Raw genomic sequence first — 23,998 nt, 5'->3', positions numbered from 1 at the left:
CACCACTAGCTCACTTAGAATATAATTGTTAGTGGCTGGTGGATCATGAAATTATAGAATCATGATCTCCAACATTAAGAGCTTCAAGATCTCTAGCATGGGCAAGTTATTTCCCTTCTCAGTTTCTTAGGGACCTCTCTGAGCAAAAAGGAAGTTAGGGAAGAGTTGCAATCTGCATTAGTGAAAGGGGTTTTCCACAGTGGGACTTATCTGAACTGTTGAAATCCCAGGGCTAAACAAAGAGCCATCCCTGGGTAAGATAGTCAGCCTACCTTAAGGAAGGTTTATAACTGCATCAGATGGGTACTTGACCTATTTTTCAGGAGATAATTTTAATTACCTCTGTTACCAGGTCATTGAATCTTTCAGTTAGAAGATCTTAAAAATCATCTAGTTCATTCCATGCCTGACCAAAAAGACCTTCAATAACATTCCTTACAGGTGGCCATCTAACCTCCAAAAATAGGTAATTCACTAGTTTCTATAGAAGCCCATTCCACTCATTTTAATCTTTAAAGAAGTCTATGTTTCCATCCAACCTAAACCTCCTTCTTAATAAATTCCACCCTCTTTGCCAGGAAGAATAAGTCTAGCCTTTCTTTCCCATGACTGCACATGAGGTTATCAACAGTTCTGAGGCCCCCTCATCTCCTCCTCCACAAGTTTTTTCTTCTTCTGATGAAACATTCCCAAATAGACACAGAGATTCTCATAGGCCTGGTATTATTAGTTGCCTTTACTAAAATCCCTTTATTGATCCACTGGGATGGAGGTAAGTGATCCTTGGTTTTCACAGGCTATGCCAGCAGAGGGTAAGGTCTGGCAGGTTCTGCCATGCTGGAAAGTAAGCATGCCATATGTCTTTCATCTAAGGACAAGTCCAGCCAGCTAAATTAGTAGTGAGGCTCATTAACAGAAGGCTGACCACCAGGGAATGAATTATTTTGGCCACAATAATTCATGAATCCAGTCCAATTCAATAAACATTGATTAAGCATCTGTATGAATGGTTGGGATACAAAATTACATACAATATATCCCCTGCTCTTGAAGAGTTTATTCTAATGAGGAGAAATTGTAGTTACACAAATAATTATGATGAGAGGGATAGAGAGAGATCTAAGAAAAGTATATTGAGAAAATGACAAAGGGAGTTATTACAGAAAAGATGGCACATGAGTTAGGACTTTCAAAGATGGAGATAGGAGTGATAAGTCCTTATCAGTCATGGAGGATAGTATGAGCAAAAGCACAGAGATCCAAAAAAGACAGGATAAGAATTGAGGATTGAAAGTCCTACAATTTGCCTACAGGGTAGAGTAGATGAAAGGTAGAAGTTTAGACCAAGGTTGGACAGGTAAGTTGAACCTAGCTTTTGAGAGGCTTTGAATGTCACAGTCAAGAGAATTGGTAATAAGGGAGTAGGCATCTGTGTTGGTGAAGGGAATCCCACACCAATAAAATCACAAATTCTTGAAATAAGTTGATGTAATGTAGTACAATGAATAGAGTACTGGGTCTGGAGTCAGAAAAACTCATTTTCCTGGGTTCGAATCTGGCCTCAGACACATACTAGTTATGTTATTCTAGCAAGCCACCTAAATCTGTTTGCCTCAGTTTCCTCATCTGTATGATTAGCTAGAAAAGGAAATAGCAAAACACTTTAATATCTTTGTGACCCCCCCAAAAGGATTTCAAAGAGTTGGACATGACTGAAACAACGGAAAAACAAAATGTGATTTAACTCCATGAATTTTCTCTACAATTATTATGGCTCTGGATCAGGTCTTAGTCACTTTTGTACTCACACTCATAGGAGGCATCTGAGCACTTTACTTACAAATTAACCACCAGAAAAAGATGGGCTAGGGATGAGGGAAGGGAATAGAGAAGGGAAGGAAAAACTATCTGGGAGAGACACAAAAATTTATCAGTTCCACTGTCAAATGCTCCAGAGTAAGGAAGTTCTTGGTGTTTCACCTAACTCCCTGGTTAAAAATTTTTTCTACTGTTTCTCAAATATCCCTTTATTTCAGCAAAAAAGACTAAACACCGTGGTTATGCCTAATTGGATTTTTGCTCCAGTCTCTCCAATCTTCCAACCCAGGAGTTGCCAATCTTTTTGTGAGAAAGGGCTGTTTCCTATTTGCTGGAAGCTGTGAAATCACTTGGGAGGGGTAGGAGAAAGAAGAGGGGAGGTAGGCAATAGTTGACAATGAAATCCTTTAGGGGGGCAAGCTAACAAAGACCCTGCTGCTAGCTCATGTCACAGAGAAAAGTATGGAAGGAACAGCTGGGTTGGAACTTGTTCAGTGAATAAAATTCCTGGTTAAATACAAAATGCCCCGGTGCCTCCAGGAATCCTTCATTAACTCCTGGACTCCTAAACGAGACAGAACCTTCATTTTACGGGAGAGGAAACCCTTTGCTGACAAGCTTTTAACTTATTTAATCGACCTTGGGCAAGCCACATACAAGATCACACTTTATGATGGAGGGGGACTTTTAAGGGTCTACGCTCTCCATCCCTTCTTTGAAGATGAGAAAACTATGGCCCGCTTGCCCAAGGATAGACATGTGGAGTCAGGATTAGAATCCAGGTCATTTATCTGCAAATCTAGCTCTCTTCTATTTCACCAGAGCTATGTCATCTGTGGAATAATAATGATCTGTACAATGATTATATGACTAATAGTCATCTATAGACAAATAAATGACAATAGCGGCAGCAACAACAACAGTTTGAATTTATCTAGAAAAGTATTTTAACATATTATTTCCTGTACTTCTGTGAGCTGGTTGTTAGTATAGCCATTTTACAGATAAGAACACCAGGTAAAGCTACCTGCTTTGCCCAGGTTCACCCAGCTAGTGAATATGTGAGGCAAGATCTGACTCCAAGGCTATTCACAGCGCTATCTATCTCTCAAATAAGGCAATTGATTGCTTCTAAAGTCTCTTCTTTTAAATCTATATTCCTGTGGGGACAGACAGGGACTAAGGGCCTGCATAACAAGCTGCACCGGCCCCTCCTTCCAGAAGTCAGGCTAGACCCCTGCTTCTTCCTGCTCTGCTGAACCCGGAGCTGAGCTTTGGCTCATATGGAGCCTTGCTTCATCCTCGATGACATCACTCTTTCTATTTTTCATCTTGCACTGATGATTATGAGAACTGCCCACCTGTTCCCCTGGTTCTATCCAGAGAGGAAAAGGAAGGAATTGGCAAACAGCTTACAGTTCCTAGTTCCCCCACTAGCTTTGGTTAACACATCCCATGTGTCAGATTCTGCTCTGACTCTCTCATCCTCTTATTAAAAATGGGAAGTGTCGTTATCGTGTATGACTCACAGGTGTTCCCATCCTCATCCTCATGCACCCCCTGGTCTCCGTGGTGACTGAGTAGGTCTCGGCTACCCCGCCATCATTGTTTAGGAATATATCATCATGGCTAGTCTGCAGCTTTAAAGAATGTTAGGAGAGCCAACGTGTGTGTGCGCGCCAACGGTGTGTGTGTGTGTGCGTGTGTGTGTGTGCGCGCGCGCCAACGGTGTGTGTGTGTGTGTGTGTGTGTGTGTGTGTGTGTGTGTGCGTGTGCGTGCGCCAACGGTGTGTGTGTGTGTGTGTGTGTGTGCGTGTGCGCGCCAACGGTGTGTGTGTGTGTGTGCGCGTGTGCGTGTGTGTGCGCCAACGGGTGTGTGTGTGTGTGTGTGTGTGTGTGTGTGTGTGTGTGTGTGTGACCACAACAGCCAGGCAGAAGAGGCTGAAAGTCGGTTAGGTCTAAGCAGGAGATTCCTAGCTCCAGTCCCTCTTCATTTATCAGGCCGCCTCCTGGCTCTGGGCTCTGCTGCACAGGGAAGCCAAGCATCCCCTCCTCTCTCAGCCTCTTTTTGGCTCTTATTCACTCTCTCCTCTCCCCCCACGCCCCTTCCCCATTCGTCCGAGCCTAATGAGAAAGCCCCTCGTGTCTCACTCCCCGAGCACAGGGACTGGAGGCAGCTCGCTGCAGAGATATCCCGAGGTTCCGCCAGCCACCCCCGCTTCCCTCTCCTCAGCCAGGGTTTTCAGGATGCCCCCTCCTTTCTCGTCACTGGGATGACATCATCCCCCTTGAGTCCCCCCTTCCCTCCTCCTGCTTCTCCCTGCCTTCTGCATCTAGCATCCTAGTTCCACTTCTGGGCGCATTCCCTCGATCGCTACTCCTCCCCCACCCGCGCCGCTAGCCCTCTCCTTCTTAGCTAAAGCCGCTCTTCGGGCTACCGACTTCCTGGCTCCCCACTCCGGGGCTGCAGTGCCAGGATGGCTACTTCTTCTGCCTCTCCCTTTCCCGCCTCCTTCCCTCCTTCGCCCCCTTCGGGTCTGCTCCCTAGCCAAATTCGCACCTCCCCAGTTAGCTTTCTCAAAGCCCTCTGTTTCAGCGATCTGACGCAGAGAAACAGCATCAGCTGGCTCCGTCTGCCCAGCTGTACAAACGAGGAGGTAGGTAGATTCCTTTGTGGACCCTCAAAATTACCAGCTCAGCCTGTAAATGCTAAGCAATGTCCAACACTTAGTTGTGGGGAAATGTGATTCTGTAGTGAAGGCAGAATGGCCGTCTTTTCCCACCCAAAGCGAGCCCGCTTTCACTAGGGATCAAGCAAACCTCCCGACAGGGGTTCCTGACTTAAGGCTCAAGCGGTTGGTTTTTGAACTATTTTGATAACGTTTTTTCAGTGCAATTCCTTTCCTTTGTAATCCCATGTATTTTACTGTATGCATTTAAAAATAGTATTCGAAGGTGAGGTCCAGAGACCAATCAGAATGCAAAAGAAGAACACGACACTAAAGAGGTTCTGAACTTCAGCTCGTTGGCTGTAAGAGGGCTGAGCCATGCTTCTTTCCCACCTCCAGGACAGATCAGACCAGCTGTACCCTTTGCCCTCTGCCCCCCTCACTTGAAGAAAGCTAAAAGGCAAAATCACAACAATAGTTAAACGGATTCCTTCTCCGCTGAGGGGTGGGGGCCTGCTTCTTCCTCCACTCCACTCTTCCAGTATCTGGCTGTCCTTGGCCAGGAGGCTCCACCCACACCGCCTTCCTTAGAGAAATAACAACTGCAGCAATAATCCTAACTAGCATTTATATAGCAAACATTATGTAAGTATTTTGCAATACCATCTCATTTGTTCCTTATAACCCCCGGCAGGCCCCCATTTTACAGTTGAGGAAACTTGAAGCAAAACTAAATGATTTGCCTAATGTCACACACAGTACTGGAGTTCCCACTTGTATTCAGGTCTTTCTGATTCCAAGTTCTGTGCTGTAACTACAGTACCATCTAACTGCCTCTAAAATACTAATTTTCTATCCTAGGACAAAATGTCTTTTACTAGCTCCTGTTCTGCTGTCTGCTAAGCACCAGAATCTAGGGGACTAGATTGAGTAGACAGATCAATTGGTTCAGCAGTTCACTGCTGGAAAAATGTGTACCAGGTCAGGAAGCCAAAATGTCGGAAATGCTTTGGAGCTGACCATTTGCCTCACTCAACCTGATATTCCAACACTGTAACCTTTTTTTTTTTTTTTCTGAAGCTACTTGGATTCCCCAAACATCATTCCCCAGTTATCTCTTTCTTCATCCTGGCAAATTCCTTCAGACCTTTAATTCGCACTTCAGAAATATCTTTACCCCTGGGGCTCTTCCCTCTTTTTGGATGGTTTCTCCCAGAACTTCCATTGAAGGAGGATACCCAGGCCAGTCATCTTTTCATTTCTCAGCAGGCTATGCTCCAGATACCCCTTCCTTACCCTCAAATTCGTTGTTCTCTTCCCCCCACCCCCTTAAGCTTCCTTTTATGTGTCTTCCCCCATTTGCAAATTTTGTCTCATTTATCTCATTGAGGGCAGGGACTATCTTCCTTTTTTGCTTGGCAAACAGTGCCTGGCACATAGTAAGGGCTCAGATGCTTGTTGCCTGCCTGTCTGGCATGCTGCCATGGTCATAGGCAAGGTCTGGTGAGGCTCTTTCTGACTCAGCTATCTTGATATATATGCCATCCCTTGTTTTAACCCCCAGAACATCTCCCAAGGCCTTAAAGACTTGCTGGGAAGGCATCAATGAAAAGCCTCGATCCAGGGTCTGCATGATCTATGCTAATATCCATGTGGATATTATTGGACTTGTCCATTCACATTATCAGTGACAAGCAAGGACTCACAGGAACAAAGTGAACCCATTATATCAAAAACTAGGAAACACAAGATGAAGATCAATAAGGAATGGTAACTCTACCAGTAGGTTACAAGACTGATTATCTGAGTGATAAAAACAACAGCAAAAAGCAAGTCTATTGTCCCATAAAGGGTCTGTTTTTGTTCCTTTTCAGTAAGGAATGTCAGCACTGATAGTGCAAGAAGATGGCCAGACACGGTCTCCAGGGTTAAAAAGCTCTCTGGGATACAGTATTAGTTGATCCTTTTTTATGCACCAGTCTGACTTTGTAGGATGTGCTGAAAGTCAATCTGGGTTGTCCCAAGTCTTCTGTCCCTAAGTCACAGAATATGGGGTCTATAGTGCATTTTGTGAATGTTGAAGAAGCCATGAATGATGGAAAAGGGTAAATTATAGATAGAGGAGTACAATGAATTATGATAATGAAATTTAATAATAGAATTACTATTACAGAGAGTAAATACTGTTTCAGAATTCAGTTCACTGTGGCTTGTTTTACCATTAGGTGGGCCGTGGTATGTTGTAAAAGATAAAGCTTTATTAAAATATCTGTGAACAGACCATAAATTAAAGAAAAACTAGAGATCCCAACTGGAAGCAATTTGAAAGGGAAAGCTATGGAACTGGAAAGTTTTCCTTAGGAACATATGGATATCCCTAGGATCCCCTAGGATGGGAGATCCTTCCTGGAGGAGGATGTTGGTAAGGATGTCTGCTACAACCAAGAAATATCTAGTGAGGGGATCTCACATCACCAAGAGCACAGTATATTCTTGGGAGAAGAGCAGCTATGCAACATCTGTTACCCAAGGAAATTAGTCTGAAGAAGACCTGATTAACCTATTATTTTTGGCTACTGTACCTTGACAAGAAAGGCTCAGAGGCACATGTAGACCTTCATGACACCTTCTGAGCTAGATCCTCCCTTAATATGCAGGTGCCACTTGGAGAACAAGCAACTACACCTAAGCATAAAGAATAGGTTCACACCCACCTATATCCCACAAGCTGGGGAGGGATTAGCGATAATAACTCCACAGGAGACTTCAAGGCTAGAAAATGTACAACCTATAGATAGGCCAAATGGGGGGGGGGGATTGATCTTTCAGGAGTCCAAATGTCGGTTTTTATGACAACACTTCTATCCATAAAACAATCCACAAGCATTTATTAAGCCCTAACTATGTTTCTGGCACTGTATTGGGTATGGAAAATAAAAAGAATAAAACCAGTTCCATTGTCAAGAAACTTATATTCTTTGGGGGGAAACAACATGTACATAAAAGTACAGAATAGATGCAAAATGAAAAATGAGATAGTTGAATATAAGGCATTGATTAAAAGTGAACCCTAATAATTAGGAGGTAGAATAAAGAAGGGACTCATGTAGAATGTCATGCTTCAAGAAAAAGAAGGATTCTGTGAAGTGAAGTATAAAGGGGAGGGTGGTATAGTCAAAGGTGACACTCAGTGCTAAGAACTGGAAGGAGAAAATGGAGTGTTATTTGTGAAAATGAAGAACAGGCTAGATTGGTTGGACTGTGATGTGTGGCACAACAGGTGAAAATGAAGTAGAACTTATTTTCACCAGGACCACTACTCCAAAGCCCAGCAGATTTGGAATTAATTGAATTAACAGGCAATCTCAGGTGTCAAAGTTCAATAGGAAAAACTATGAGACAGTTCTGCAGCCTCAAAACAATGTCTCCAAAACAATTTTAGCTATGAGTAATTCTTTCTTCTAGACTCTAATAGGGTTTTTTTCTGCCTTAATCATATTGCAGGAGAAATAGCTGGGTCATGCAGAAAGGGAGGGCAACTTACAAGAGAAGGGCCCCCACAAATATATGGATGCATCACTCTCCACAATGAACTGCTTCTGCAGGTCCAGACATAGCAGAGATGAAGTGAACTGTTCTGGGGGCAACTGTCACATTTTGTGTCTCCTGAAAAGTCTAGAGAAGGGTTCAAGAAATCAGAAAAAAAAATGCCATAAAGGCAGAGAATTAAAACACAAACTCTTTTTTTTTCCTCTTTTTTTTTTCTTTTTTTCCCCCTGAGGCTGGGGTTAAGTGACTTGCCCAGGGTCACACTGCTAGGAAGTGTTAAGTGTCTGAGACCAGATTTGAACTCGGGTCCTCCTGAATTCAGGGCTGGTGCTCTATCCACTACACCACCTAGCTGGCTCCATAGTACTACTCTTTATACCTTTTATAGATTTTTTCTTTTTTTCCTCTTTTCTTCTGTTTGTCTTTCTCCTTTCTTTCCTTCTTCCCTTGTTTCTCTTTTGCCTTTCTTCCTTCTTTTTTTCTTTCTCCCTCCTTCCTTTTCCCCTCCTTTCCTCTATTCCTTTCTCCCTTCCTCCTTCCTTCATTTTTCCCTCCCTCCTTCCTTTCTCCCTTCCTTCTTTTCTCCCTCCCTTCCTTCCTTTCTCCCTTTCTCCTTTCTTCTTTCCTTCCTTTTCCCTCCATTCCTCCTTCTTTCATTTTTTCTTTCCTTCCTTCTTTCAAAACCCCATTGCAATACAGCCTTCTACATGAATGGATTCAGAGACTCACATCTGACCTATTAGGTGCTAAAGGATTTCCATTTTTTTCCTTCTTAGATGGAAATTCCTTCAATTTGTCAAATAACTAAAGTTGGCTTCCATGCCTAACAGTTTTTCTAACCCTTATTGATTTGGAGCAAATTTCATTGTGGACTGGAACAAGTATAGCCATGATGCAATCATACTGGAAAGATGCCGCTCATTTTCAATACTCAGGTGGAAGATGAGCCTCAGGATAAGGGTACCCTGGTGAAAAGACTTTGGGCTGGCAGCTCGAGGCAGGCAGGACATGTATTTCTGAATAATCACAAGACAAGATTCAGGAAGTAAGTGTACCACTTAGATATTAGCACCCCAGGGCAAAGCCCCATTCAGCCTTTGCTAGTTATGATCCTGACAGGTCCAATCAATTTGCCTTGTTGAGCAGGATTCTGGGGAATGGATAAGAATATCATTAAGATAAGCAAAGAATGTTCTTGATCTAGAAGGTCTTGAGGGCCTAAATCTATGAGCCTCAGAAAAAATTATAAAAGTACTTGACAACCAAAATGATAGAATATAATATGATCATTCAAGCCATGTCAAGTCAGAAAATCCATCGTCAATGGGCTGTTTTTGAATTTAAGAAATCCAATGGAATGAGTATTACTAACTATAATATAACTAATCTGTTCATCAGTTTATGTATTAAGAAGAGGGGATGTCAATTGGAGGATGGCTGAATAAATTGTGGCATATGAATATTATGGAATATTATTGTTCTGTAAGAAATGACCAACAGGATGATTTCAGAAAGGCTTAGAGAGACTTACATGAACTGATGCTGAGTGAAATGAGCAGGACCAGGAGACTGTTGTATACTTCAACAACAACACTATATGATGATCAGTTCTGAAGGATATGGCCATCTTCAACAATGAGATGAACCAAATCAGTTCCAACAGAGCAGTAATGAACTGAACCAGCTACACCCAGCGACAGAACTCTGGGAGATGATTATGAACCACTACATAGAATTCCCAATCCCTCTATTTTTGTCCGCCTGCATTTTTTATTTCCTTCACAGGCTAATTGTACACTATTTCAAGTCTGATTCTTTTTTGTACCGCAAAACAACTGTTTAGACATGTATACATATATGGTATTTAATTTATACTTTAACATATTTATATGTATTGGTTAACCTGCCATTTTGGGGGGGAGAGGAAGAAGGAGAAAAATTGGAACAAAAGGTTTGGCAATTGTCAATTTTGTAAAATTACCCATGCAAATATCTGGTAAATAAAAACTATAATTTAAAAAAAAAAGAGGAGGGGATACTAGTCTCCCATGGTCATGGCATAAAGTCTCACCATCACCCCAAAGCCCAGCAGATCTGACATTAATTGAATTAACGGGCCATCTGAAGGGTAGAGGTTCAGAAGGAACAGTGGCAGGACAACTGGGCAGCTTCAAAACAATGTCTCCAACACAATATAAGTGTATATTTGTGTCTGTGTATGCTGGTTATTATATTCAATATAGTTGGCTTCTTTTGTGACCCTACATATTAGATTTTAGCTTTTAAAAGCATTCTAAAAAAGTGCTGGTTCACAGGCTTTACTAGATTACCAAAGTGTGGGGGGAGGTCAGTTCATCACACACACACAGACACACACATGTTAAGAACCTGAGATCTATAGTGATAGTGAAGCTTCAGTTCTCCATTTCTCTTTTTAAAGAATAACAATGTAATAAACAATATTTATTCCGAACTTACCATTTGCCAGGCACTATGCTAAGGGCTTCCCAATTGTCTCACTGGATCCTGACAATCCTGGGAATAAGTTCTGTGCTTAAAGCAGAGGAGAAACACCTTGCTCAGAATTACACAGCAGATAAGTGTTTGGGGATGAACTTAAACTTGGGTCTTTCCTACTCCAGCCTTGGCATTCTAGACACTGTTACACTTAGCTGCTCTATATTAACACCCAGATGTCATGGAAAACACTGTGGCTAGATCAAACGCCTTCTTCTGGTCTTCCCCAAGAACTTTTTATGTCTGGGGCTGGTCAGTGAGTTGATCCCATTATCACGGTGTCAGATTTGTTCCACTTTCATAAAGTTAAAGGGATCCCCGAGTCCATCAGAGCGGGAGTCTGAATTACCAGAGGTTTAGCAGCTTCAGTCCCAGGGTCAGAAATAAGTAGGACATGAGCAAAAGCGGTACCTCACCAATCATTTGTCTACAACGACGAGTAGGCTTGGTGATAAGTGTGGGTGTGTGGTGGTCTAGGCCCAGGTGGTGAGGGCAATATTACCCTGAGCTATACCCAGCTCCTCCCACCATCATGCAAACTGCCCCTCAGAAAATGATCTGGAAAAATGGTGGAAAACTACTGGCTTGACTGTAGTCAAAGATAAGACTTTATCCCCACAAGTGTTGATGGACATTTGTGTTCCGGTCAGTAGTCATGACAATCTAGAATAGCTTATTCCTGATGGGCTAATTAAAAACTTCCCAAAACTGTCCCTCCCATTAGGTCAAGCCCTGACTTAGATCTTATTCTCTCATCATTTTGACCCTGCTGGAAGCAGCAAATCTGCTGATTAGAAATTGTGGATTCTAAAAATGTAAAGGTATAAGAAGTAATCTTGAAATACTGAAAGTCTTTATTTCAAAATACTCACTGGGTAGGTGGGTGGGGTTACAATCAGTAAAGGGGGGGGGGGGGGCTCAGTGGATAGGCTGTCCCAAGGAAAGGATATTACAAAAGCCATCTCGGACTGAGCTGTGCAAATCCCTAGGAAGAGGGAACCACATCTTGTTCATTTCTTTGTCCCTTCCAGACAGAGGCAATTACCCTGCCCTTTTCTCCTTGAAGTTTCACACCTGGGTTCTGTAGGAGTCTCTGAGGATACCTGTAGACATTGGGCTACGAACCAGGTGGAGTCTTTTACCTGTCTGGGGAAACAATCTCAGAAGGCACCAGGTGCTGGGGCTGGGCTGCTCACTCCCCACGTAGGTGATGTTGACAATTGTTATCCTGATCCAGTACAAAGTACCTCTAGTTCCTGACCCTGGAATTCTACCCCTCGAGATGCTGGCACTCTGCCCTCAGCGCAGGACCAATCTAAGCTGCCTTTTTTCGTCTGCATTTTCACTTCTCCAAAATTGGAACCCACACAAGGTTTTGCTGAACACTGCCTCAGGCTCCTTGTTGGGAAGCAATTGTCTCCTCTCCCCAAAGGCAGAGCTACTTGCAATAGAGCAGGCCCTCCCAGCAGGGGCTGGAGACTATAGGGTTAGGAACCATTGTCTCAGATGGCTGACTGAGTTCTCAGGCTCAGAAAGCTGCAATCTCCTGTTCTAAGCAGCACTCAGTTAACAGCCCCAAATGCCCCGCATCGCAGGTCTTCCAGGCTCCTTCACCAGAAGGGTAGAGGACGGGCCCGTTCTTGGGAAGTGCCTGGCAGTGTCCCAGGGACTGCTGACTGATCTAGGTATGGACTTGAGGAGCAGAGGCACTACAGAAAGACTTGCTGGGACACCATTAGTGGGCAAGTATCTTGTGTGGCTGGGAATTTCCCTACTGAGCATGTCTGTGAAGTGTTAACTGCAAAATCCTGGGCTTTAGGCCTGAAAGCTTGTAAATGGAGGAAGGGGGCTAGCCTAGCTGCGTTATCCAGGGGAATGAAGTATGATGCAGTACACAGAGTGGAACTGGGAAGAGCTACGCTCCAGTCCCACCATCAACACTCACTAGCTATGTGTGAGGACGAAACTTTCAGTTTGAGTTTTCCCATCTCATGGATAACTAGATGATACAGTGGATAGAGCCTCTGGAGTCAGGGAGATTCATCTCCCCAAGTTCAAATGTTGCTTCAGACATTTACTAGATGTGTCAAGACTGTTTTGAGATATTTAAGGTCAAATTCAACAAGGGAGAAAATGAATTAGCATGCTATTTTTAAAATAATATTTTGTTTGCCCCAATTACATGTAAAGGTAATTTTTAACATTCATTTAATTTTTTTTAATTCCAAGCATTCTCCTTTCCTTCCTCACCTTTCCCCTCTTTTAGAGAGTCAGTAATTCAATATAGTTTATACATGTACAATCATGTAAAACATAATTCCATATTAGTCATGTTGTGTAAGAAGAAACAGACCAAAAGAAAAAATAAAGTGCAAAATAGTATGCTTGATGTGCATTCAGATTCCATCAGCTTTTTCTCTGAAGGTGCTAATCCTTCTTATCACTGAAGCCTCATCCTATAAGTCTATTATCAGGTGGCTCTTCTTGTTTAACCTAAGTTTTTCTCCAACAAGTTCTCTCCCTCACTTCTACTCAAACAAGTGACCAGAGGCTAGATGTTGTCATCTCAGTTACATCACTCAGTCACCATCATAATTCCAACACGGCAGAGTTAAAATTATCTTCACTGTGCAGACCCCAAGGATAAATTGCTCCTGAAATTATAGTAAGAATATAGACAAAGAGGTAATTCACACATGTGTGCACATACCTGCACTGCCCTAGGTGCTGCTGAGGTGTCATGATTCTGCTCCAAAGCAAACTCACACTTCATTTCTGAAGGCTTCAGCCTCTCTCCTTGGCTCTCCTGACCTATCACTTAGCCATTCATTAGCAGAGATCACAGGATCATAGATTTGGAATCAGAAGGGATCTAGAAGCCCAAACTCCATTTCACAGATGATTAAGTGGAAGCCCACTTAGAGGAATTAGGTAATGTGATCACAGTCCCACAGGCCAAGCCAGGGTTTTTGAGAACCAGGCCTCTGATTACAAATCCAGGGCCGTCCACAACTGCTCTTGGGCTTTATAATATCTCTAGACTATCTCCAGCAAGAATATGCCACGAATATTCTTAATATTCACGAATATTAAGACACCCAACTCTCTAGACTTTCTTAGCCCCATCCCACACATATTCAAGCACATCTTCCTTTCTCTTAGCTACTGCCAGGTACACCAAAGGGAAGTAGACAGAGGGCTACCAACCTGTGAAAGGTGAGTAAGCTTCCTGTTCTTTCTGGACCTTCCCCTTCCCCTGTCCCAGGTGATGTGGGACATAAAGCACTGGCCTTGGAACCAAGAAGATTCCTTTTCCTGAGTTCAAATCTGGCCTTAAACCTAACCTTTAGTAACTGTGTCATTCTGGGTAAGTCATTTAATCCTATTTGCTTCAGTTTTCTCATGTATCTTTACCAAGAATACTCCAGAGTCACAAAAAGTTGCTCATGAAAGAAAAATGACTCGGCAATAGTCTGGGCCTCCTAAATATCCACATATTCATGTTACTATATTCTGTTATAAGATCTATTGCCTATCAAAGAGAGATGAATTGTGGGCTTTCCCTTGGAGCAAAGTCCCCAGATGAAGCAGTGGATGAGAAGGATACTCATGGAATGGAAAAATCAGGGAATGAGTCTTCCTGCATTCCATGCATTGTGTAGGCCAGAGTTCCTATTCTACTTCACTGAAGAAGCTGACTTTTACTACCAGGTCTCTTAGCTTGGTGTGCCACAGGACTATCTAGAAAATAAAGAGAACAAGAAGCAGATGCAGCAAAATATTCCTTATGTGCCTACCATGTTCCATCTTTAGGTGTTATAAGTTCTGACCACATCCACAATTTGATCAAATTCCTAGGGGTCTTGGAAACCACCAAAAACAGAAGACACGTGACATCCTTGTTAAGTCGAACCCAAAAAACAAAAAGTTCTGATCTGACATGATGGTGCTCACTTCCCAGCTGGGCCAAAGGACAGCAGCAAAATAGTCAGTTATAAATAGCACTGCATGCACAGCACACTCAGAAAAATCAATGGAGAAGGAGGGAGGATGCCCTCCTTATCCAGGCCGCTGCCTGCCTTCTCTAGAAACATCAAACCACTGAGGGGGAAGAGCCAAGCCAAGGAAGACAAAAGGACGTGGTATCCCTCACCCACAAATTCATAGCTCCTTTCCAAACAGAACACTGGATCTAGAGTCTAGTGAGCAAGATTTTGATGCTGGCTCTGCTGCTTATACCTGGAGTTCTTAAGCAAAACACTTGTGCTTTTCTGAACCTCAGTTTCTTCACTTGTTAAAAAAAAAAAAAAAAAAAAAAAAGGCTGGAGCTTCATGTCCCCGAGCAGAGGGACCGAAGCCATGCATTAAGTCAACAAATCTTCAATACACTGAAGACAGGAAATTTCAGTGAGTGAAAAGGGGGATAGAAAATTTTGGGATGCTGGGGAATGTCTAGGCCACATCCACCCAATGCAATGTTGATACAGAATTCCAGGAAGAATCATTGTATAAAGAACAAACTTTGACAAAGGACCTGGGTTTGAACTCTAGCTTGGCTATTTATTCCCTGTGAGTCTTCAGTTAAGTCACTTTTAATCCTCCTAGGTCCATTTTTCTTATTGGTAAAATGAAGGAATTGGATTAGGTGATTTCTAAGGTCTCTTGCTACTCTAGACTTATAATCATATGAAATGCCCGTGTATTTTAAATGTCTAAACAAACTTATTCTTTAAAATTTCATGATAGGAACCATAACAGGAATGATCATAGTCATCTATCTTTCAAGCTCCTCCTCAGCTCGGAGGCTCAGCAGTTTGTTTGATGAGGTAGCAAATTTCCACCTTCACACATGCATGAGGAAAGGCCTTAAATGAAGGGGTCCAGTAATTCTCCAGTCTGACTTCAGAAGTTCTTCCCTCCATGGACATGGATCACAATCTTTCCATGGCATTCTTCAAGGGTTGCTAATGACCAGAAGCTTTTCATCTCACTGCTGGGACTTGGTGATGATCCTCTCTGATCTTACCTAGATCACCTTCAAAAGGCAGAGGCTACAGTCCATCACTGGATCCTTTACCATATACAAAGCTTTTCCATCTAAGCCTCAGTCAATCCCTAATCAACAAACATTTATGAAGCCCCTTACTATTACTTAAAGATACAAAGACAAAAGTAAAACAGTACCTGTTATTGAAGAGTTTATAAGCCTATAGGGGAAGACATCTATATCTATACATACACATACATATAAACATACATATATCTATCTATATCTATAGATATAGATATATCACCAGCAGCTACAATGATCAAGAAAGGCTGCCTACACCAATGCACTAGAGTAGAGTTGTGAAATAATTCAACCATTCTGCAGAGCAATTTGGAACTTTGTCCAAAGGGCTATAAAAGTGTGCAAACATTTTGATTCAATGGTGTCTCTACTGAATCTATAGCCCAAAGACATCATAAAAGAGGGAAAAGGACACACATGTGCAAAAATATTTATAGCATCCCTTTTTGCATTGGCAAATAACTGGAAATTGAGTGGACACTCATCATTTGGGGAACGGCTGAATAAAAATGTAATGGAAGATTATTCTTTTATAAGAAATGATGAGCAGACTGATTGCAGAAAAACCTGGAAAAAACTTACATAAACTGATACTAAGTGGAGTAAGAACTAAAAGAACATTGTATATAGTAACAAGAAGATCATGAGTTGATCAACTGTGATGGACTTGGTTCTTTTCAACAATGAGGTGATTCAAGACAATTCCAATAGATTTTTATTGGAAAGTGCCATCCACATCCAGAGAGAGAATTATGGAGCTTGAATGCACATCAAAGCATTTTCACTTTTTGTTGTTGTTTATTTGTTTGCTTGTTTTTTTTTTTCTATTTTGTGTTTTTTCCCTTTTCATCTGATTTTTTTTGCACATCATGACAAATATGAAAATATGTTTAAAATAATTGAACAAGTTTAACCTATATTGAATTGTTTGTTGTCTTGTGGGGTGGAGATGAAGAAAAATTTGAAACACAAGGTTTTTCAAAAGTGATTGTTGAAAACTATCTTTGCATATATTTGGGAAAATAAAATATTATGAAGAAAAATAAAGAGAGAAATAGGGAGAGAGAGAGAGAGGAAGAGGGGGAGAGAGAGAGAGGAAGAGGGGGAGAGAAAGAGAGAGAGGAAGAGAGAGAAGGGGAAAAAGAGAGGAGAGGGAGAAGGGAAGAGAGAGAGAGAGAGAGAGAGAGAGAGAGAGAGAGAGAGAGAGAGAGAGAGAGAGAGAGAGAGAGAGAGAGAGAGAGGAGGAAGGAAGAAGGAAGATAGGCTTCCTATAGGAGATGCCACTTGAGCTAAGCCTTGAGGGAAATGAGGCATTCTAACTGGAAGAAGTGAGGAGAGAGAGCATTCCAGGCATGGGGAACAGCAAATTCAAAGGCATCAAAATGAATGCTAGAGCATTATGTAGAAGAAATAGTAAAAAGGTCAGTTTGGTTAGCTTATAGTGGGGGTGGGAGTGGGGGAGGTAATAGGATTGTAGATTGATAACTGGAAAAGTCCTCTATAGGTCACCTAGTTGAGCCTCTCCTGGTTTTACAGATGAGGAAATTGAGGCTCAGAGAGTTTTCAAGAGACTTTCCTAATATCATGAGGGTAATAAGCATAAGAGACAGGATCTGAACCCAGGAACCCTTATTCTTTTTCCCCTTATGTGCATACAGCTTGGAAAGATTACTGTAAAAACTGCCTCTGCTTGATCCTGGAGGTAATGGAGAACCATTGGAGCTTAGAGTGGAGTGGTCACTTGGTCAGTTTAATACCTTAGAAAAAATCATTTTGATAGGAGAAAAAACTTGAGGCAGGGAGAAACCTATGGGGATAGTCTCACTGGCTATGACAGTAATTCAGGAAAAAGGGGACCTTCCCTAATTTGTACTCTACTGGCCTAATCCAGGACCCCACCATGTTGTGAGGAGGCACTGGAACAGGGCATTGGTTGTGGATAATTGTTATAGTCATAGCTGCAATTTTTGTTGCTTTTTTTTCAATTGTTGTACAGCTCTTCGTGATCACAGTTGATTTTTTTTTTGTTTGTTTGTTTGGGTTTTTTTTTGGTAAAGATATTGGATTGGTTGGCCATTTTCTTCTCCAGCTCACTTTATAGATGAGGAAACTGAGGCAAACAGGGTTAAGTGACTTGTCCAGAGATAATAATACTTTAAATGTCCAAGGCTAGATGTGAACTTCTTCTTGCTTTATGTAAAAAATCTTAGCCTGAGTTTAAGTCATCAATGAGTTTCCTTTCAGAGAATATCTTAGGTCTTACAAAGACCAGTGGGTTCAAACATTCCATTTTGATAAGTAAGCATTGTTCCAGCATATAAATACACTGCTTGCATTTTAATGGCACAGTTAAGAAGAACCTTATACACATTAGTTCATTTAATCTCCACAACTCTGTGAATTGTATAATACAAATATTATTATTCCCATTTTACAGATGAAGGAAATAGAACTCAGATTGTCCAAGGTCACAAAGCTAGCCAGACCTTAAACACCATTGGGGAAGGGAGTGCCCAAGTCTAGCGTCTTGCTTTTCACTTCATCCTGGTTCTTTATGACACTGCAGCCTTCACTGGAAGGCCCTGCAATGCACCACTTCAGAACACAGGGTGAAGGCAGGTAGATCCCAGTCTGCCTCCTCCCTTTGTGGGAATCTCAAGGGGAACATCTGTGAGCAAGAGATAGGAAAGTCATACATCTGCCTGGGACTGCTAACTATCCCTTGGGCTATTTAGGAAATGACAAGATACATCCTTGATGCTGGTGCTAGAGAAAGCCTCTTGCTAGAAATTGGCCTTGGGTGTGTGCAAGGACATTCAAAATGTGGCCAAGAGGAAAATGGCATTGGAGGAGTGAATCTGTGTGAACAAAAGTGAGCAAGAGTTTGCACCAAGACTAGAAGCAAGGTATGACAGGGATTGTCTACCTGTGGGGGGACTGAGACTAGAAGGAAGAACTAAGCAGGTGTCTGGGAGCTTGTGACTGAGGCACACGGCCAGACTGCATTAAGAATGACTATTGGTAGCCTGAAGATGGAAGTATTCTGGGTCCTGGTATTCCCCCAAACCTCACCACCTGCATTTAAAGATAGAGGGCTGTAAAATCAGATTTGTTCTTATAACATTTATTTGAATTGGCAAATTCTGAGCCCCTTATAGTCTCTTTAAGGGAAAGGAACAGTGTTGGACAAGCAAGAGGGCTCGGCAGACTATATAGAAACAGTAAGTGTGATATTGAGTAAGTGCAAACCTGAAATCACTTATCAACAGCCTGTCTTTTGGGGAAATGGAAATAGGAGAGGGAAGAGGAGATAGTCAAGGATGAAAGTCTCATTTTAATGTTATTCAACTTCTTTTTTATTATTATTATTAAACTTCTTAAAGATGACTTTAATTGCTGACTTCCTATAAGCACTGGGTTAAAGCTATCTGTAGCCAGGAAAAGGTCACCATATCATCCAGTACTGGCGTGTTTCTCCATTTTTTCCCAATAAATGATAGATATGTAAAGTTGTCACTCCAAACAGATTTTCTATTGAATCATCCACCAATCCATTCATCCATCTATTCATTCTCAACCATTACCCCTATCACAGAAATGTAAGTCACGGCCAATAGTTAATAATAATACCTGACATTTCTATAGTGAATCAAAGAATGAATGCTCTAAAATTTGCTTCTATTTACTTTATCTCATTTGTGTCTTAGAAAAATTCTCTCAGGCAGGCACAACAGATGTGATTTTCAACTTTATTGTACAGATAAAGAAACTAAGGACCAGAAAAGTGAAGAGAGATGCTTATGACCATATAGCTAACAAAAATCAAAAGAGAAATTTGCTCCTGGATTTTCCAGAAGCCAAGTTTAATATTCTATCCATTGTAATAAACAAACTGCTCTATTAACTTAACATTTGCTCAAATATCAGAAAACACCCACTTGGACAGAGAACCCGCTTTTATTTTTATGATCTCATGTTTCTTAAGTGACTTTGTAAATTAAACTGCATAAGTCTGTGTGTGTGTGTGTGTGTGTGTGTGTGTGTGTGTGTGTATTTGTATGTGTGGGTGTTACATTTTATTTTTACATAGCCTTTTCAGGATAAAGCAGGACAATAACCTCATGTGTTTTCTTTCCCTTGAAATTCATAGTGCTGAATATTGTTGTTAATTATAATATGAAGGACAATCCTTTATTAACTTATATAATACTCTGTGGCTCCCTAAGAACCTATTGTTAGGATTTCCCCTTTTAAGAAACTGTAGAACAGAGGTTCTTGAGTATGTGGATAGAATTTAGGGGGTTCATTAACTTTGATAGGAAGAAATTTATTTCAATATAACTGGTTTCCTTTACAATCCAATGTATTTTTAAAAACATAGTTGCATATAAAAGCATGATTCTAAGAAGGGAATCATAGACTTCATCCAACTACTTAAGGGAACTATGACACAAAAAGGTTAAGAACTTTTTATTTAAAGCAAGATCTTTTATAATTCTAAGAAATGCACTTAAAAAAAGAATACGACTCTGCAATTCAATCAATAGATATTTATTGAATGCCTCAGTGAGGTCTTAGTAGATTCTTTAAAGAGGTCATCTCATGCACTGAACCACTTAATAGTGCTTTAAATTTCACAAAGCATTTTCCTCACATCCCTGTGAGGTTGGTAGCGTTGAGTTCTATCTCCATTGAAAAAAATGAGGAAATGGAAGCTGAGACAAGCCTGAAGTCATCCAGCTATTAAGTGTGAGAAGTAGGACTAGAAGCCAGCTTTTCTGACTACAAGGCCAGTGTTCTTCCCACTCTATCTTCAAGCACAAAGACTTAGCTTGTTCTTCAATTTGGTGACATTTCTTTCACATGTTTATATCCTTCTGATATACAGGACCTCCAAACTATACTGTTTTAATGGGATTTTCTTAAAATGCTTAAAACCATATCCCTAGAATATTGATCCTGGCAATATGTAACCATATTGAGACATAGCCAGCCTGGCAGTAGTGAGCCAGCAAGAACTCCAAATGGGGAGGAAGGCAATGTTATACTTGTACTCCACAAGATATTTTGATATACTGTTTTATTATGTCAGGAAATTTGAGGGGGTTGGATAAACTGATTTTGGTAGCTTCAATTAGAGATATAGGATGGAGTAAGGCAAGGTTAATAGTTATTGCTACTTTATGGCAAGATAAAAGAATTCTGAAGAGTTTCTGATCAAATCTTTTTGACTTCATCATTTCTTCTGTCACTTATTATTTTGTGACCCTGGATAAGCCACACTTTTTCTAGGTCTCAATTTTTTCACTGGTAAAACAAAATAAAATAAAGGGGTTGAGCTAAATTGTCTCTAAGGACTTCTCCAACTTTAAAGAACACCTTTGACTCTCCCAGGGTATGACTGATAGAAGCCTTCCAAATACTCTGTTAAGGGAGCCTAATTAAGCTACTTAAGAGTGCCAATATTTAATAGCATTTCTAATTCACTGACAGCTGTGAGGTGCCTTATGATCCCTTCCTGACTTTTTATTATAAAGTAACCAGCAGCCATTCCCCATCATGTACCAAATACTGGGGGCTCATTGTCTTCTTCATCCTGCCCTCGGAATCGTCACTAAGTACTGGATGTGGGCCGTGTTTATGGATCACCACAGGTGATCCATAAGAAATGTAGCAGGTATGTGTTTGCTTTATCCCCTACTAAGGGGACAAGGAACCTGAGGGCAGGTCCTGTGTCTTCACTCTAAACTGTCCCCCAGCACTTGGGCACCAAGTGACTTGCAAGCAAAGTAGGTTCTAGCTAATACTTTCTGGGTAGACAAAAACTCATTTTAAATTCAATCGGAAGGAGGCAGAGAGATCAGATAGACCAATCCCCTAATTTTGCAGATAAAGAAACCGAGGCTCAGAAAGAGGAAAAGTCTTTCTCAAAATTATTCCATGAATTAGGCAGGAGAAGCCTGCACTTTTTTTCTTCCAGAACAATGACCTTTCCATCAGACGACATTAAAGAAGTTATTTCTCTCTTCCAAACAAAGATGTCCTTTTGCATTGGTAGGAGTTTGCTCAACTGCAGCTGCCTTTACTGACAAAAACACAGGTCCTATCCCATGCCGGAAAGATTAAATCTATTACTCGTTCTCTGGGCTTTGGGAAGAAGCCTAATGCAATAAACTAGCAACATTTTCCAAGCACACAAAAATGGATATGTTTTCCTTCAATTCCCCTTTCTATGTTATTCTCTTGCTGTTTGGCTCAGTCAGTGTCTCCCCGCTGAGGGGTTTCAACACTGATTTATTTGTTTGGGCTTCAAACTTAAAAAAAGAAATGGACCCCAACTGAGAGGTTGGGCTAAACAAGAATCAACTGCCCACCCCCAATGAGGATGTGGAAAAATTTCAGGGAGAGAAAAAGATGACTTTTCCAGTGTGATTAGGAACAAGTGTAACTTTCCCAGCTTATCTTGCTTCTGCCCAGTCTGATGGTCCATATTAGCCACTAATAGGAGAGTAGGGAGGCCTCTAGGATTGTTTGGTGGGAGCCCCTTCCTTATAAGCCACGGAAGGGGAGTGAATCATCAGGTAGGAAGAAACTGCATAATGGTCTGTTATAGTAGGCCATTGCTGCTCCTTTGAGTTAGGAACAGCTAGACCACAGACCCATTGCATAGGGCCTGGGACCCTGGGAAAGTCATTAACTTTGCCTCAGTTTTCATCTATAAAATGAGCTGGGGGAGGAAATGGAAAACCACTTCTAGGATCTTTATCAAGAAAACCACAAATGGAGTCACAAAGGATCAGATACAAATGAAAAACTGAAAAACTGAAAAACTGGTTCTCACCTGTGAGGTTTTACATTTGTATTGATGATTCAGATAAATACAGAGATGGTATTCTGAATAAAAGAACTAGAATCCAAAAAGACCATGATAGACTAGAACACTGCACTGAATATATTAAGATGAAGTGTAATAGTGATACATGCAAAAATTTACATTTGGGCTTAACAAATCAACTTCACAGGTACAAAAGGAAGACTCACAGATCGCACCATTTTATCTGAAAATAATCTAGAGGTTTCAATGAACTGTAGCATCAATGTGAGTTAACAGTATGATAAAGACAATTCCAACAAGAACTAGTGTGCCAGTGGACTTCACTAAGAGCTTTTAGGAACAAGGAAATGAGAGCCTCACTGTGTTCTTCCCAGAGCAGACCTCACCTGAGGTTGGGGTTACCTAGGAAGGGAAAGGGGGTTGGTTACATTTTAGGAAGGATATTGACAGGAAGGATTTCAGGGGATGGCAAGAGTCCTTGAATCCATGCTACAGAATATCAGGAATCAGACTGGTCCTAGTGAGCCCCACAGGGCAGAAGTAGGATGAGTGAGGGGAATTTGCAAAGAGGTCATTTTCAGCTTGATGTAAAGGCAAATATTCTAACAATCAGCGCTACCTTTGGGTGTAGTAGGGCCTCTCTCTCTCTCTCTCTCTCTCTGGAAGCCTACAAACAAAGGCTGGATTCCCATTTGCTGATGAGACTGTTGAGGGAATTCTTGTTTAGTTATGGACTGCACTAGATGGTCTCTGAGGTACTCTCCAAATCTAAAATGCTGTTGATTCTGTAACATATGAGTCATTATCATTATTAACACAGGATGAAGGTGCCAGCCGTCTAATTTCTCTTCACAAACTTTGACTCTCTCTACTCCAAGGCAGACTCGAACCAGTAACTTTTCTGTCTCACTTGTCTCTTCTATAAAAGAGGACAGTTTCTGGTTGCCTCTTGGCCAGCTATGATCGGAAGTAAATGTATAATACAAGAAAATTGAGGTGGTTAGAAATCAAGTGTTTAAATTTAAGGCACTGTCCTTCACTAAAACATTTCTTCAATGATTAGCACTGCTTCTTTTACCTAGCAATACAAAGGACTTTAGAAACATTTCATTTGTATTCATTAACCGCATCAAAGGAGGTCCATTCCCTACCCAACCTGGCAGGCAGACGCAGTTGGTAAAGATCTGAGAACCAGCACACTCCTCACTGCACATCAGGCCCCCAGCCCAGACTGACCAGGTGGGTGCTGAATGGGAATCAGAGGCCTAGGCAATCTTAGAGCTCTAGTGCAGCCTCTTCATCTTACAGGAAGGAAACAGATTTAGAGAAAGAAAATGATTCAGACTAAGTCAGCAGGGAGAGTGACAGCTGGAGTATGAGCCCCAGTCCACTGTCTCTGGGAGGCAATGCTAATTTTTTAAAAGTGATTTTCCTAAAAAGCAGATCTGACTCTATCACCTCCCCAAACATACACACATTAAGCTCCAGTGATCCCATATAGCCCTCAGGTACAAATAGAAACACTTCTAATATGACATT

At 41.4% G+C, this 23,998-nt stretch overlaps 1 protein-coding gene and 1 long non-coding RNA gene across 2 annotated transcripts in view; both read right to left on the bottom strand.

The window, feature by feature from the left end:
• LOC141555011 (uncharacterized) overlaps positions 1-3,467 on the bottom strand; it is a 33,054-nt gene extending 29,587 nt beyond the window's left edge. The window contains exon 1 of the long non-coding RNA XR_012486046.1: positions 3,348-3,467. This is a non-coding gene — a long non-coding RNA (uncharacterized LOC141555011). The remainder of the gene's footprint in view (positions 1-3,347) is intronic.
• Positions 1-23,998, bottom strand: part of XKR6 (XK related 6) — a 356,255-nt gene that overhangs the window by 144,294 nt on the left and 187,963 nt on the right. The gene's annotated exons all lie outside the window — the stretch shown is intronic.

The sequence above is a fragment of the Sminthopsis crassicaudata genome, chromosome 2 (genome assembly GCF_048593235.1).
Source record: "Sminthopsis crassicaudata isolate SCR6 chromosome 2, ASM4859323v1, whole genome shotgun sequence".
Classification (NCBI taxonomy): Eukaryota; Metazoa; Chordata; class Mammalia; order Dasyuromorphia; family Dasyuridae; genus Sminthopsis; species Sminthopsis crassicaudata.
Note: the sequence above shows the minus strand (reverse complement) of the source record. Positions and strands in the feature narration are given on the sequence as shown.